Source organism: Malania oleifera, chromosome 5, assembly GCF_029873635.1.
Source record: "Malania oleifera isolate guangnan ecotype guangnan chromosome 5, ASM2987363v1, whole genome shotgun sequence".
In the NCBI taxonomy this organism is placed as follows: domain Eukaryota; kingdom Viridiplantae; phylum Streptophyta; class Magnoliopsida; order Santalales; family Ximeniaceae; genus Malania; species Malania oleifera.
Genome location: NC_080421.1, coordinates 32,162,463 through 32,179,860, shown reverse-complemented (window position 1 = coordinate 32,179,860; position 17,398 = coordinate 32,162,463). Strand labels below are relative to the sequence as shown.

The 17,398-nt window shown below is 34.8% G+C and overlaps 1 long non-coding RNA gene across 1 annotated transcript; it reads left to right on the top strand.

The window, feature by feature from the left end:
• Nucleotides 1-1,589: 1,589 nt before the first annotated feature.
• On the top strand, nucleotides 1,590-6,935 carry LOC131154960 (uncharacterized). The gene is made up of 2 exons (XR_009136713.1): nucleotides 1,590-1,831; nucleotides 6,646-6,935. It is a non-coding gene; the product is annotated as an uncharacterized LOC131154960 (long non-coding RNA).
• Nucleotides 6,936-17,398: the final 10,463 nt, after the last annotated feature.

Sequence of the window (17,398 nt, the reverse complement as noted above, 5' to 3'; positions counted from 1 at the left end):
TTTGTGAAGAAATGGGAGGAAAAAAGCGATAAGGGGTATGGAATCAAAAGGAAAATATGCCCAATGAGAGAATATCTACCAATATTTGCCCTTGAACAACCCGTTAAGATTGGAGGTAAAAGAACGCCTATGGAGGTAAGAGTAAAGGGATAGCACAAGGTCCCCTACAAGCAATAGGGAAGACCTCCGATGGCACAACCTTGTTCTTGCAATTTTTTTTTTTTTTAAATTGCTAACTCCCCTAAAAAAATAATTTTTAAATATTTTTGAGGAAAATGAAAAATGAATTGAGACCCTTGAAACTTTTTTTTTGAAAAAAAAATATACTAAAAAACAAGACAACTAATGTCAATATTTGATTTTGCCATATGATGTCCAAATAAAATAATGTGGCTATAAAAAATACGTACGTATCATTTGATAAATCTTAAACTTTAAACAATAAAATGAGATAATATTAGATTATATAAGGAAATTTATTTTGAAGGCTAAACTAAGCATAACCATTATTTTCTACAATACTGAGGTTTCATTCGGAAAATACATAACACAAGGTGACAAACACAGAAATAACATAGCGGCAATAAAAGTAACCAAGTGGAGTTTTAAAAGGTAAAACAAGTCCCACAACATGTGGGAAATGTGAGAAACTACGATGGGGGAGGAGGGGGATGAGGGAAGTAAGGGAAGGGTGGGAACTCGGATCTTTGCAATGGTGGTAGAAATGGAAGTGACGACAAAGGCAGAAAAGGCGGCAATAGACTTTTCACCTCCTCTAAGTCCAGTCTTCCCTGCATTACTCTTGCTCCATCCTTCTCCTTCTCTTCATTTTCAATACTTTCCCTTACTATTTTCTCAACCTTTTCGCCGTTATGTTGATACTTTGAGTTGGCGAGCATTATTATATTGCAGAAGATGAGTGACTATGATTACCAAGCTCACCATTATAACCCATTTATGGACCATCTTATTATAGCTTTTTAAATCCATTTTCAAATCCAAATTGCTAAAAAGAGCTTGATAAGGGATTTATCTTGGAAAACCAATGACCGTTTGGGGTTTATATAAACCCCTCTCTCTCTCTCTCTCTCTCTCACACACACACACACACACACACACACACACAAACACACACGCACACACACACTCATGTTGGGCTTTATGCCATACATTGATGGAAACGTGTGGAGATGCCGACACCACATATACATGCAACCTTACAAATGTTTGGCATGCATAGCCATAGTAAGTGAGTTGTCTCCTAGGCCCTACCAACTGTTGTTCTCCATTAAGCAATATGTTTCAAAGGGTAAATAAGGAAAAATATTTTAATTAATATGTTACTAAAGGATCTTTCTCTCTCTCTCTCTCTCTCTCTCTCTCTCTCTCTCTCTCTCTCTCTCTCTCTCTCGTCTATGTATACATGTTGTATACATGCAATTGCACAAGTGTTAGACATGCATATCTATGATAACGATTTGTACCATGTGGCCCTAGCACCTATTTTTTGTGCCTCTCTCTCTCTCTCTCTCTCTCTCTCTCTCTCTCTCTCTCGTTTATGTATACATGCAGCTACACAAGTTTTAGACATGCATATCTATGATAATGAGTTGTACCTAGTGGCCCTACCACCTACTGTTCTTCATTAAGCAATTTGGTCAAAGTGTAAATAAGGACAAGTCAGGACATATCAAGAAAAGTTTTTGGGAACCATTACCTATGGTATCTATTCAGAACCATGACCGAGGAAAACAGTAGGTACCAATTGGGAGAGGTGCTCCACTCCAACTCTACACACTTCAAGCTGAAGAAGATGCCATCAGGGATGCAGGTATGAGATTATATTTAAGATAATGATGATTTAATTTAATGAAGAATGATTGAATGATTTATATGATAATATACATGCCGAGTTCTTATAATTGTAGTTAACAAATGAATTCAAGTAATGTGAAAGAATGATTAGTTAGTAAAATTTCGAGGACAAAATTTTTTAAGAAGGGGAGAATGTAATGACCAGGAATTTAAAACTATAAAATAATTGGGAAGTATAAAAAATGAAATGGATTAATGGATAATAAGGGAAAAAGGAAAGAAATTAAAGGAGGAATAGAAGGCCTCGTCAACGAATGTTTTGTCTTCATCGACGAGTGCCCTTCTAGAGATCGTCGACGAACTCTATTTTTCATCAACGAAGGAATCCCGAGAGAGTACATTTTAAACTCTGAATTTTGTCAACGAATGTATCTTCTCGTTGACGAAGTCTCTTTAGTGGTTCGTCAACGAACCCACGTGTCTCGTCAACGAATCCACGTGGTAGCAGTGTCTATAAAAAGATCCAAGATTGCTTCCATGTGAAGAAAACAAGTTTTCTTCATTTCTCTCTCTAGAAAGTCATTTTCTCTCTCTTATTTCTTCAGATCTAGCTCAAATTCAGCCCAAATCGCTGAACGGAAGATGCTACGGTGTTCTAGGGAGGATTCTCTACACATCTAGCGGATTAGTTTCTTAAACTGGGCTTTTTAAGGAATGCTCCTAAGTTAAGGCAAGGGCTAGGTTTCTTAGTTTTGGGGGTTTTGAATGCATATTTGAGTTTTAAAAGTTGATAAATTGCTAAAATAATGGGTTATTTGGGGTATATCTAACTAAACTAGGGTTTTGATTCAGGGTCCAAGTGAACACCGTGGGTATCGGTTCGGGGATCCTATAGGCGTAGTTCAGAAGTCAGATAAGGGGAAATTATATATTAAATAAAGTTATTTTATGAATTAAATAAAAATGGACTATGTTATATATGTAAATGAGTTTTCGTGTGGGTATAAAATGTCAATCATGTAAATTATGTTTTCTAAGCTTAAGGCTGCTTATTTAGCTATGTATATGTGAAAATGAACCAATGAAAGTGAATAATATTTTCAGGATAATTATGTAAAAAATGAAAGATATATTTTCAGTATATGAACACTAAAAGTTGATCGGCCTATTTTACAAGAATATGTATGAATTTTACTGCTAAATCATGTGGCATGAGTACATGTAAGTTATGTGTAAATATATGTTAAATGATATGAACCATGGTGCTTATGTATGATATGAACCATGGTTCTTGTGTATGTTAATGCAACCATCCAAATGCACGATAACTGAAAAGAGCAGTGTTAGTAGATTCTAGCACATTTTTATATGGACTAATTGATGACAGTTAAATAAAATACTATTTAAATATTTTCTAGGGCCATAATTTTCAAATTAACAGTTGTACCCACAAATTTAATCAATTTGCCAATTTTTCGAAATCCTACTCTCGCTTTGGAGTGGGGCATAGAAAACCCCAATTAGAAGTTTACTTATGTCAAAATGACGACAATCGTGACTAGGACCGCGTGGTGGTACCCGATCGTCGATTTAAATGCATATTTAAATAGAAATTAAAAAAATAGAGAAAAATTACCTTTCCTCCGGAGTAGTGCCTAAGTCGTTCCCACGACAAATCTGCTATAGTAGAAATGTCAGTAGCGGTATCAAGAATCCAATGACACCTTTCGTTTTCTGATCCATCACAAATCCGTCGAGAAATTGAGAGAGATAGAGACAGAGACAGAAAGGCACGACGTGCACAGCAGGAGAGCAGAGAGGGGGGGGGGGGCATGAACCTTCTTTCCTTAAAAAAAATTACCTTCTTCTTCTTCTTCTTCTTCTTTAGTTACTTTATATATATATATATCTAATTTCAATTTTTTTTTCTTTTTTTTTCTTCCTATTATTTCTCTTTATTTATTTATTTAATTCATCAAATTAATAATATTTAACTAATTAATTGATTAATAATTTTAATTAACTAATTAATTTTATTTATTATTTTTTCCTAATTATTTTAGTCATTTTAATTTTTCGGGTCTTTACATTCTTCCCTCCTTAATAAATTTCGCCCTCTAAATTTTACTAATTAATCATCCCTTCATATTACTTAAATTCATTTACTAACTACCATCATAAGAACTCAACATACATATCATCATATTAATCATTCAATCATTCATCATTAAATTAAATCATCACTATCTTAAATATATCTCGTACTTGCTTCTCGATGGCATCCTCCTCAGCTCGAAGTGTGTACAGCCGAGGTGGGGCACCTTTTCCAAGCGGTACCTATTGTTTTCCCCGATCCTGATTCTGTGCAGGCACAACAGGTAACGATTCCCAACAATTCTTCCTAACATGCCCTGGTTTACCGCACTTGAAACTAGTAAGAATCCAAAACCAACATTCTCCCTTATGCCTTTTGTTACATGTCTGACATACGGGGTAAGACTGATTACCCTGATAACCGAGACCCATTGCATCTTTTCCTTTCTTCCCTGGCCCCTGACTGACCTCAGCCTGGAAACTAGGTGGTGCAGGCCTCTTCCTTTGCTCTGCAGGTTCTGTACTACCCTGGATGCTCTTTTCCAACACCGAAACCTTATCAACTAAATTTGAAAAGTTCTGAACTTGAAATCCCACCACTAGCTCAAAAATTTTGTGCCTCAGACCTTTTTCAAAATTTCTGGCCTTCTTTACTTCATTTGGGATCAGAAACGGAGCAAAACATGACAATTTAACAAACTTAGCCGCATATTCACCGACCGTCATATTTCCCTATGTTACATTAGTAAATTCTTCAATCTTTTCCTCTCTGACAGATGAAAGAAAATACATGTCAAAGAATAGCTCCTTGAATCTCTCCCAGGTAAGAGCTATCTTTACCACCCTCCGATCCTCTAGCAGCTTCGTAGAAAGCCACCAGCGCTTCGCCTCTCCAGTCATCTTGAAAGTGACATATCGGATCTTCTGTTTGTCCGTGTAGTCAAGTACCTCCAATATCTCTTCTATTTGTTGAAACCAGTTCTCTGCAATCACTGGATCAGGTCCCCCTTCGAAAGTAGGAGGGTTCAACCTCATAAATTCCTTAATGCTACAGCTCTTATCCCCAGTTGGGCAATTTTGTTCTCTAGAATCCTTTCTCATTTCTGCCCTAACTTGTCGGGCTATACCTCTCAACATCACAAAGGTATCAATTTCCTCTTCACTAGAGGTCTCTGAATCATCTTTTCCTTCTGCCTCCACATCCTCATCTCTAGGATCCATCCTAAAAATAAGACAAGAAAGAGATCAGAATTCCACATCGTAACCTAATCAACACAATCATTAAATTTAAATCCAATAAACATCAAAGTTCTCCCCATAAAGACTAGTTTCACGGCTAAGAAACATCACCATTGATGCATTTACCGTAGTTTTCTGAAATCGTCAAACGGAATTAGAAAATCACAAAAGTCCGCTAAGGGTTTTCTGCCTCCAAGCTATAAGACAAAATACTATACTTCCCTGCACTATACCTACTTCTCAACGCCTAATCTACTCATCTCCTATTTTTCATCCTAACTCATTTCTATACTCTGGTATAAATCATCTCTAACCTAATACTCTAATATTTTCATATCCAGGCAATGTGAAATTAATCACACGTCTGGCTGGACACTGCTCTGATACCACCTATAACGTCTTGACCCCCTAAGTGGGCCCGAAGTGCTACTAATCAATTCATTTACCTAATAATCCACATTCTAATATCATTTATGCAGCAGAAAATATAACTAAAATCTTTCAACAAATACAACACCAGAGTTTTCTACATCCATCTACATTCTAACATACATCAAATATTCACCTGTATTCACATAAATACATATCTCCAAAACATAATCCCCAAATATCAGTATGTTTCACAACCATCCACTACTTAGAAGATTTAAACATAATACATAAAATATTTATATTTCCAAAAACACCAAAATTATACCCTTTTCCTCAAAGGTGCTATAACAGCTCGAGCTCTCTAAGCTCAATCTCATAGAGGTCCTGGAAAAAAATTAGTTCATATTCGGGTGAGACACATCTCAGTAAGGGAAGAAACAATATATTAAAATAGTGTGTGACCAACATGAGTTTAAAATCAACATAATATTTAACATTTCCTAATCTTTAACATAATTTTTGAAATCATTTTCTAATCCTATTCAAACACATGCAAGATATTTTACCCACGAGATTACCCAAGGATAGGGGTGATTACCCGCCCATACAAGTAGCACCCCTCTGCTCTGATACATTTGGAAACTCAAAGGTCACATCTAAAGCATACAAGGGCACTCACCTTACTTAGTAAGCCCTCAAGTGATAAATTGATCTCGTACTCACACATTTCATACAAAATTTTACTGGCAAAGGCTCCCAAGAATAAGGAAATCTACCTGCCCATACAAGTAGTTTCCCTTTGCCCTAGCACGTTATGCAACCTACTGCTACACCTGATACAACCAGCGCATTCGCCTTTCTCAGCAAGCCCTCAAGCGAAGAGTGCGCCCCACCCAAACGTAACATGTTCTACGTGCATAAATACTTCTAATATCATAATACATTATTCTTTTTGTCATTATTCATTCATACACATCTATTCATGTTCTCGGCTTTGACATTTCATAGCGTCTCACTTTATATGAATTTTTCCCATTTTGCATTGTTCACATTTCACATTTCACATTTCATTTTCATTTCATACTCATTTTTATTTTAATTCATAAATACTCATCATCTTTTCAGCCGTGGTTGGTTAGCTTCGGCATCCTTTCATCCATGGTCGGCATCTTTTCAGTTGTGGTTGGTTAGCTTCGACGTCCTTTCAGCTGTGGTTGACATCTTTTTAGCCGTGATTGGTTAGCTTCGGCATCCTTTCAGTCGTGGTCGGCATCTTTTTAGCCGTGATTGGTTAGCTTTGGCATCCTTTCAGTCGTGGTCAGCATCTTTTTAGCCGTGGTTGTTTCCATGATTGTATTAACACTCACATGCAGCATATTTCATATATCATTTTCATATTTATCTCATTTTCTGTATATCTTGCATCTCGTATATATAACATAATTCCACACAAAATTCTATTTTACTCATACCACACAATTTATTAGTAAAATTCATACACATGTATTTCTTATAAAATAAGCTAACCTACATTTAACATTTATATTCTGAAAATATACCTTTCATTTCTTACATAATTATCCTGAAAATATTTTTCCACTTTTATCAGTTCATTTTCACATATACGTATCTAATAAATAGCCCTAAACTCGAAAAAACATAATTTAAATAGTTGGCATTTTAAACTCATACCGAAACATTTACACGTACTTATAACACAATTTATTTTTTATTAAATTTTTTAAAAAATTCTAATTTAATATATATTTTTCCCCTTATTTGATTTCTTGCACTACGCCAATAGGGACCCCGAAAAGATGCCTACGGTGCTTTCCCGGATCTTGAAATTAAATTCCTAGTTCCATTAAATTAACCCTAAATAAAATACTATTTAAATATTTTCTAGGGCCATAATTTTCAAATTAACAGTTGTGCCCGCAAATATAATCAATTTTTCAATTTTCCTAAATCCTACTCTCGCTTTGGAGTGGGGCCTAGAAAACCCCAATTGGAAGTTTACCTACGTCAAAATGACAAAAATCGCAACTAGGACCACGTGGTGGTACCCGATCATCGATTTAACAACATATTTAAAAATAAATTGGAAAAATGGGGAAAAATTACCTTTCCTCAGAAGCAGTGCCTAAGCCGTTCCCACGACAAATCTCCTCAAATAGAAATGTCAGCAGCGGAACCAGGAATCCAACGACACTTTCCGTTTCCCGATCCGTCGCAAATCCATTGAGAAATTAAGAGAGAGAGAGAGAGAGAGAGAGAGAGAGAGAGAGAGAGAGAGAGAGAGAGAGACGGAGACCAAAAGGCATGATGCGCACAGCAGGAGAGCAGAGAGGGGAGGGGGCGTGAACCTTCTGTCCTTAAAAAAAAATTAACTTCTTCTTCTTCTTCTTCAGTTACTTTATATATATATATATATATATATATATATATATATTTAACTTATAGATATTTTATATATATATATATATATATTATTTCAATTAGTTTTTTTTCTTTTTTTCTTCCTATTAATTCTCTTTATTTATTTATTTATTTAATTCATCAAATTAATAATATTTAACTAATTAATTGATTAATAATTTTAATTAACTAATTAATTTTATTTATTATTTTTTCCTAATTATTTTAATCGTTTAAATTTTTCGGGTCTTTACAGACTAACTAATAACGGCTAAAGACCAGCTGTACGACGAATGAATGAAATGAAAACGGATTGAAATGACAATGGAATGAAATGTAAAATGTGAACGATGAAAATAGGAAAGAGTCACTTAAAGTGAAATGTAATGTAATGTTAAAGCTATGAACATGAATAAATGTGAATGGTTGAATAATGATAGAAAGAATAATGTATTATGATATTAGAAGTATCTATACTTGTAGAACATGTTACGTTTGGGCGAGACAAACTCTTCACCTGAGGGCTTGCTAAGAAAGGCGAGTGCCCTAGTTGTATCAGGTGTAGCAATAGGATACATAACGTGTTAGAGAAAAGGGAAACTACTTGTATGGGTGGGTAGATATCCCTATTTTTGGGAGCCTTCGTTGGAAAACCTTTGTTTGAAATACATGAGTATGATATTAATTTAATACTTGAGGACTTACTGAGTAAGGTGAGTGCCCTGGTATGCTTCAAAAGCGACCCTAGGGTTACCTAAGTATTAGAGCAGAGGGATGCTACTTGTATGGGCGGGTAATCACCCCTATCCTTGGGTAATCTCGTGGGTTAAATCTTTGCATGTGATTGATTAGGTTCAAAGAATGGTTTCAGCGTTATGATAATGCTTTGCAAATGTTATTAAAATGATATCTTTAAATCTCATGTTAGCCACAAGCTGTTTTTAATATATTGTTTCTTCCTTTACTGAGATGTATCTCACCCGAATATGAATATTTCCTTTTCAAGACATCCTCGAGGTCAGGCGTTGAAAGCGTAAGGGTTCATAGCATTTTGAGGATTATAAGGAGAAAGGGTATATTTTGATTGTCGCGACATCCCGGAGCGCGTGTGCCCCGGGTGGCGAAATAAAAATCAATGGTTTAATTTTCAAGGAAAAATGGGGAATGTTGGAGTCACCACGTACCTTTTAGTGTGGTTAGAACACATGATTACTACTCCGTTAGGGGTAGAATGGGTCTACATTACTAGAGCTGGGGTCGGGAGTTCGATTACGTGAGGGGAAGGTACGAGCACCCCCTACGCGCCCGTTTTTACGAATGGTACCTAATTATTTTAGAATTATCCCTAAGTTAATCTAAAAAGTCTTTAAATTACTCCTTTTATGGATTTATAAATACACATAAAAAATAAATAAATAAATAAATGTAATATATATATATATATATAATATATACATATATATTCCCTCAGAGCTTAAAGGTATGTGAAGCCCGAAGGCTCATACCCCAGCATTAAAATCATAGGGATAATAATTAAGAAAATACACTCCCAAATTTTGAAATTGTAAATAAAATTTTTATAGGAAAATACTAGTATGAGAGGTTTTAATATATATTAATAAGATAATAAACTAAGAAATTAAATTACCATAATACATGTAATAATAATAGGGATACATATATGCTAAAAGATTACAAATATCAAAGTAAGTAATGAAATACCATGATACTATATATATTAAGACACTAAAGACACTATAAAAAAAATTAATAATAATAATTAATGCTAAATATATCGAGATACTTAAAGTAATTAATACTAAATATATTAAGATACCAAAAATAATTAACACAAATGTATTAAGATACTAAAAAATAATTAATACTAAATATATTGAGATGCTGAAAATAATTAATATTAAACACATTAAGATACCAAAAATAATTAATATTAAATGTATTAAGATATTAAAAATAATTAATACTAAATATATTAAGATACCAAAAATAATTAGTACTAAATATTTTAAGATAAAACAAAAAATATCACAATACATAACTATAATACCATAATGACTACATATAATAAAGGAAACCCTAAAAATACCTAAAACAATGTAAACTGATCAAAATCCTAAAATATATATGCATGGAAACACGTAAAACCCTAAACTTTATATGTAAATATACAATACTACATAGGGAAACAAATCAATCCTAAAATTAATATACCAAATACAATAATAAGTTGGGAGCAACTAATGCAATTAAGGAAACAAATCAACCCTAAAACCAATATGCAAAACCACTAATGAAATTGGGAAACAATCCAATCCTACAATTAATGTGCAAGCTATACAATAAGAAGACAAATCAATTCTAAAATTAGTAGGTACTTACACGATTATGAAGATGACACCAAGATAATGAAATTATGAAAACACTTAAGATCAATATACATGTAATCTCTAAAGTTAGTATACAAGCCATATAGAAATATATTAAATCTTAGACGCAGAAACCAATCGAAACACTAAACATGCTTAAATAATAAAACATAATTATAACCCTAAATAGTAATATACTATTTGTTAAATAAATGTATGACAATAAGAAAATTAAAGCTTTAACAATAATATTCAATCAACACAATGTTAGCTATGTAACATATGTACAATTCAAAATTTAAAAATTAAATCAGCCCCCACAAATAAATTTTAAAAATTGAAACCAACCCCGACAAATAAAAAGGAAACCGCTGGAGGTGGATGGCTTGGCCGTGGGCTTTGGCTGGAGCAGAGGAGGGCCTTCGGCTCTGTTGTGGTTGGTTCTCGGCTGCTGTAGAGAGGAACCACTGGCGTGGTTGCAACAGAGCTGTGCGTGGAGTCGTGGTCGTGAACTGCTGTGCAGCAAAGTAGAGATGCTCGGCGGGTGTCTCGTTGGAGGTCCGTCGGAGTGGTGCTCGGCTGGTGAGACTGGCCGGAGGTCCGCGGAGCAGAGAAGATGGCGGATGATGGTGTTGCAGCAGATTCAGCAGGAGGAATGGCCGGAGTTTGGGTCGGTTGCTGTCGGGGCTCTCAGCTGTGCAGCGGCAGAGAGCACGTCCGGTCAGAGCAGGGGGGTTCAGCAGGGACTGGTGGCTCGGGTCTCAGCTGGCAGCAGACACGGCAGTTGTTGGAGGAGGTCGTGCAGAAAAGCAGGGGAGGTTTTCTGGCTTCGGGTGCTGCTGGTGAATCCGTGGGTGGCTGGCCGCTGGCCTGCTGCGTGGTCTGGTGTTCACGGGTTCCAGCTGGAACTGGGTGAGGCTGCGGTGCTGTGTGTGCTGCACTTCTCCACCGGCAACAATGACTGCTGCTCCGATTCTGGTTGCGGCTATGTGCGTGGGGGCGTGGATGAGAATATGGGGGTGAAGATGATTGTGAAGACAAAGCGGGATGAAGCGTGAGTGGATGGGAGGGAAGGAGGAATGAGATGGACGGAGAGGTGCCTCTGTGCGTGTCTCCGGGAAGAAGAAGAAGAAGAAGAAAGTTTTTTTTTTTTTTTTTTTATTTTCTTTCCTGGCCTGCGCCCCTGTGTTTGGCCTCCGCTGCCCCCCCTTATATAAAAAAAATTCTAAAAACTCTAAAAAAAACTATTTTTTCGATTTTATTTTTATTTTTCTGCTTTTACTATTATGGTAATAATGAAAATAGTAATACTAATAATAATAATTATAATAATAATATAAGGATCAATAAGGAAATAATAATAATAATAATAGTAAATAATAATAAATAATTATAGTAAAAATAAAAATAATAAAGATATTATCAGTAAAATAATAATAATAATAATAATAATAATAATAATAATAATAATAATAATAATAATAATAATAAAAATAAGGTAATAATACAAATATTAAAAGTAATAATTAATAATAATAATAATAATAATGATAACATTACTAATAAAAATAAAGATAATAAAAATAATAATAGCCAAAATAAGATACTAATGCTAATAATAATAATAATAATAATAATAATAATAATAATAATAATAATAATAATAATAATAATAATAAAATAATAAAAAATAATAATTATAATAATAATAAGGTAATAAATAAATAAATAAATAAAAATAATTGTAATAATAATCCAGAATAATTATAGTAAATTGATAGTAATAATAATAATAATAAAATAAAGATAATAAAAACACTAATAATAATAATAATAATAATAATAATAATAAAATAATAATAATAATAATAATAATAGTAATAAAAATAATAATAATAGTAAAAATAATAATAATAATAATAATAATAATAATAATAATAATAATAATAATAATAATAATAATAATAATAATAATAATAATAATAATAATAATAATATTGGGTTTGGGTAAAAATGGGGTGTCTACATTGATAATACTGATGGATTATATAAAGTTTAATCTTATGTTTTATGTTTTAAGTTTGTTGAGAAAAGAATGATTGTGAATACTGGTTTTGTGGATTGAGTTTTGTAAGTATGTAGATTTGTGAATATAGGTGGATGAATGGATAATATGGATTTATATATAGAAATAGTAAACTCTGGTATTATATTTATAGAGATTATGTTTATGTTTTCCACTGCGTATGTTTTGGTTTATGGATTATCAGGATTTTATAAGGTATAATGCATCGGACTCGAGATTAAACATTCGCGGCATTACACAACATGTATTTGAGCCTCATTAAGGCGGCACTACCGGATGGTGAAACACTTTCGAAGTCTTTTTATGAGGCAAAGACATACATGTGTGAATTGGGTCTCGGTTACACGCCAATACAATCCGTGTAGGTATGATTGTGCACTCTTTTATGGTGAACATGAAAATGCGAACGAGTGCCCAGAATGTGGTGAACCAATGTATAAAACTAATCAGAAGAAGGGTAAAATGATCCCCTAAAAAGTTTTTCAATAATGTCTATTAATTCCACGTCAACAACGATTGTACATGTGCAACAAGACTGCTGCAGATATAAGATGACATCAAGAGAAACGTCTTCAAGATGGAAACACCCTTAGCCATCTAGCGAACTCCGAAGCTTGAGCTGATTTTGATAAAATGCATCTATGGTTTGCTAGTGATCCTTGCAACATCAGACTTGGCCTTATTCCAGATGGGTTCAATCCTTTCAGTAACATGAACAACCCGTATAGCATGTGTGGCCAGTTATGTTGATGCCATACAATATGCCGCCATGGTGATGTATAAAAGAACCCTTCATTTATATGTCTCTACTTATTCCCGGACCGAGAGCACCTGGTAATGATATTGATGTTTACCTGCATTCGTTAATTGACGAGTTAAGAGAACTATGGGAAAAAGGAGTGGATACATTCGATATGGAAACCGGGACAACATTTCAGATGCATGTTATAGTGTTGTGGAATAATTAATAATTTCCCCGCTTACGGCAACCTGTCAGGTTGGAGCACAAAAGGTTACTTAGCATGCCCAGACTATAATAAGGATGCTAGGCCCTTATCCTTGAAGCATGGATGCAAGTTATGCTTTATGTATCATCATCGTTTTCAATGACGTGGACATACTTGGAGGACTCGTAGCGTCAAAAGCTTTAATGGAAAACCTGAACGAAGGTTATAGTCAAATCGACTAAGTGGGGAAGAGATATTAAACCAGTTCTGGTTGGTCGGAGATGTGAAATTCGGGAAACCATCGACCGTAGAAAAAGAAAACGTGTTGAGTGGGAGTTGAATTAGACAAAGAGAAGCATCTTCTTCGAGTTGCCATACTGGAAAGATCTTCCACTACGCCACAACTTGGATGTCATGCACATCGAAAAGAACATTTGTGAGAATGTCATTTGTACATTACTGGATATAAATGGGAAGACAAAAGACACTACAAATGCTCGCCCGGATATGGAAGATATGGGAATACAACCTCAGTTGCATTTGATATGTGATGGGGACAAACTTCTCATGCCATTAGCCTATTACACATTTTCGAAGGATGAGAAGAATAATTTCTTCAAATGGTTGAAATCAGTGAAGTTCCCTAATGGATATGCATCAAACATAGTTCGATGCATAAGCACAAAGGAAAGGAAGATTGTAGGAATGAAAAGTCATGACTATCATGTCCTTCTGCAATGGGTTCTACCTATTTTCCTTTGTGGACACTGACTGATGATGTTTGCTCAGTGTTAATTGAGTTGGGGATCTTCTTTTGACAGTTGTGGTCCAAGAAATTGAGCGTAAATGTACTTGAACGGTTAGAGGAGGACATCGTGATCATACTATGCAAGATGGAGAAATTATTTTCGCCATCATTCTTGGATGTGATGGTCTACCTAGCTGTCCATTTACTAAGGGAGGCCATTATTAGAGGACTAGTGCAATATCGTTGGATGCATTCTGTTGAGGGGTAAATTATAAAGTCCTTCTACAATGTTCACGTGTTCCTGACTTTCTTTGTACATAGAAGTCACTAATGCTATGTAAAATACACAGGTTCTTCTCCACTTTGAAGGGATATGTGCGTAATAAGGCACGACCGGAAGGTTCAATCATTGAGGTATACATTGGCAGTGAATGTCTTGCATTTTTCTTAATGTATCTACATGATATTGAGACAAGGTTCACTTGTGATGAGCAAAATGCAGACATGCATGCTATTAATTCCGAAGATGAAGAACCTAGCATCTCTATATTTTGAGGAAATGTTCGGCCATTTGATGCACGAATTTACGATTTCATTGATATGGACGACCTATGAAAGGCGCATTTTTACGTCCTTAATAATTGTGATAAAATTGTTCCATATATTGAGTACATGGTTCCAAACTCCTTACTTTGCATTGTATTTACATATGCATATATATATATATATATATATGCAAACATTCATGCTATTAATTTTGAAGATGAAGAACCCAGCATCTCTATATTTCGAGGAAATGTTCGAACATTCGATGCATGAATTTACGATTTCTTTGATATGGACGACCTACAAAAGGAGCATTTTTACGTCCTCAATAATTGTGAGAAAATTGTTCCATATATTGAGTATATGGTTCCAAACTCCTTACTTTGCATTATATTTACATATGCATATGCAATTATATTGCATGTTAATGTCAACTAAGTATATATACATACATACATACATATATATATATATATGTATGTATGTATGTATATATACTTAGTTGACATTAACATGCAATATAATTGCATATAGCGAACATAAAGCCGAACTTCTGGCCCAAAATGAAAGGAATATTAACGAAAGACATAAGAAGGAACTTGTCAATTGGTTTGTGAGTCGTGTAAGTAACAAATTTGATATGATTTGTAACCAATGTATATTTTCAATACTGATGGTTTACACATCTAAACTTATTTCTAATTAATAAGTGAAATTCATTTATTATAATAAAGAACCAACGATGAGTAAAGATTTATATGCGTTGGCATGTGGCCCCGATCAACGAGTGAATTGTTACAGCGGTTGTATTGTCAATGGCTTACAATTTCATACGAAATCTCTCGAAATACATAGAAGAACCCAAAATTTTGGGGTTGCAGTCTTTGATACAGAAGGTGATGAAGAAATTGACTACTTTGGTGTCTTGGATGACATTATAAAGCTTCAGTATGGAGCTAACAGACTTGTCCACATATTTAAGTGTACATGGTCGAACATTAGCAATAAAAAGAGTGGGACAAACATGGATACCTACTTTACTAGTATTAATTTTAACAAAACATGGTATCAAAATGACCCTTTTGTGCTAGCAACGCAGGCAGAATAAGTGTTTGACCTTAAAGACATGAAATTGAAGGGTGAATGACATGTGGCCCAAAAAATTCCTTCTTGAAGTTCATTTGATATTAAAGAAGTTGCAAATGGGGAGAAAAGTGTTAGAGATGAGGCTTACCAAGAACAGAAGTCATCTGTTAGTGCAACAACCCAATCTGCTTTCAATGTTGTCGAGGAAGGAGTCGATCCTATACCATTGAATAGGGTTGGTGCTACGGTAGAACACATAGGGACTGCTGACATTAGAATTGAACAATCTGTACATGTTGACTTCATCGACGAAGATGAAACTGATGGGGAAGATGAAATTATGGTCGTGTACTACAGTGAAAAGGAAGACACTCTAGAAAGTGAGGATGATGTCGATATTGAGAAAGTATAGGTTTAGGTACGCATGTTATGTTTTCATCATGTATTTGACATGTGTATTCTACTGAAAATATATTTATTATGAATCCATATAATATCCAATCTTCTTATATTTACTTGTGTAATATTTTGTAGACATGGTGCTAGGAGATCGTCGAGGCCGAGTTCAGTCCAAACTTTCTACTACATCGTCACTGGCGGATGTTACGACATCCTTGGGATTGGCAAAAGATGTCGGTTCTCTTGTGCACCATCACCATCTCAGCCCTTCGGACCCCGGCTAAACATGGATCCATCAGCTGGGGATCAAACCCAAGGTGAGTTGCACACCATAGTGAGCAACGTTGGTAAGGTTACGAGTAATTGAGTTAGGATAAATTAAACTATTGATGGTTGTTCATGTGTATGAATTCATATTTTTTTTTTTAACTCTTCTTTTAGCATCAACCTCTATAGTACAGACAATGAGGTCAGGTCATGGTGTAGAAAATAATGCCGAGTTACAAAAACACCTATACAGGAATGGGGAGCGGATATGGATCGACATTCCTCCATGCTTCACGGCCTTGTGTGGTAGAATTTGGCACAAAGCTTGGACTTGGGAGCTCGGCATTATATGCCGACAATATGCTCCAGTCACTACATTCAATTGGCCGCAAGTGACAGAGGCTCAGCGCGTGGTCCTGTACAGACGTATATTGGTAAGTAATTCCAAAATTTTCTTTTTATTTTTTACTTTTAATATACTAGCCAAATAATTGTCTAATTTTCTAACTGTATTTCATATGCAGGAGCAGTTCAATATAGACATTCCCCATGCTGACCATGTAAAAAGGGTGGTCAACATGCAGCTCTGCAGCAAATTTAAGACCTATCGTGCGAAAATGCGTGAACATTTTAGGGCAATGGGTGATTAGGTAGAAGCGCACCCATACGATAAGATATCCCAAGAGGATTAGGAGGTGGAGTGTTGCCATTTCTGCGACCCACATTATCAGGTGATGTTTTTGAATTATAATAACTACTTTTTCATATTGATGTGGCTAATAAAGAGTCATTACAAATTTTTTGTAGAGTATATGAAAAAAATGCTGAGAACTGCAACGAACTCCCTATGCTGCATTGCGGTGGGTCGAGATTATTCATCAATCATTGAAGGGTAATTGCTATAAAACTATCTGACCATTACCTGACGAGTGTTATTTATGTTTACAGTGTCGAATTAATATTAATGATGTTTTATATGATAATGTAGCGTGAT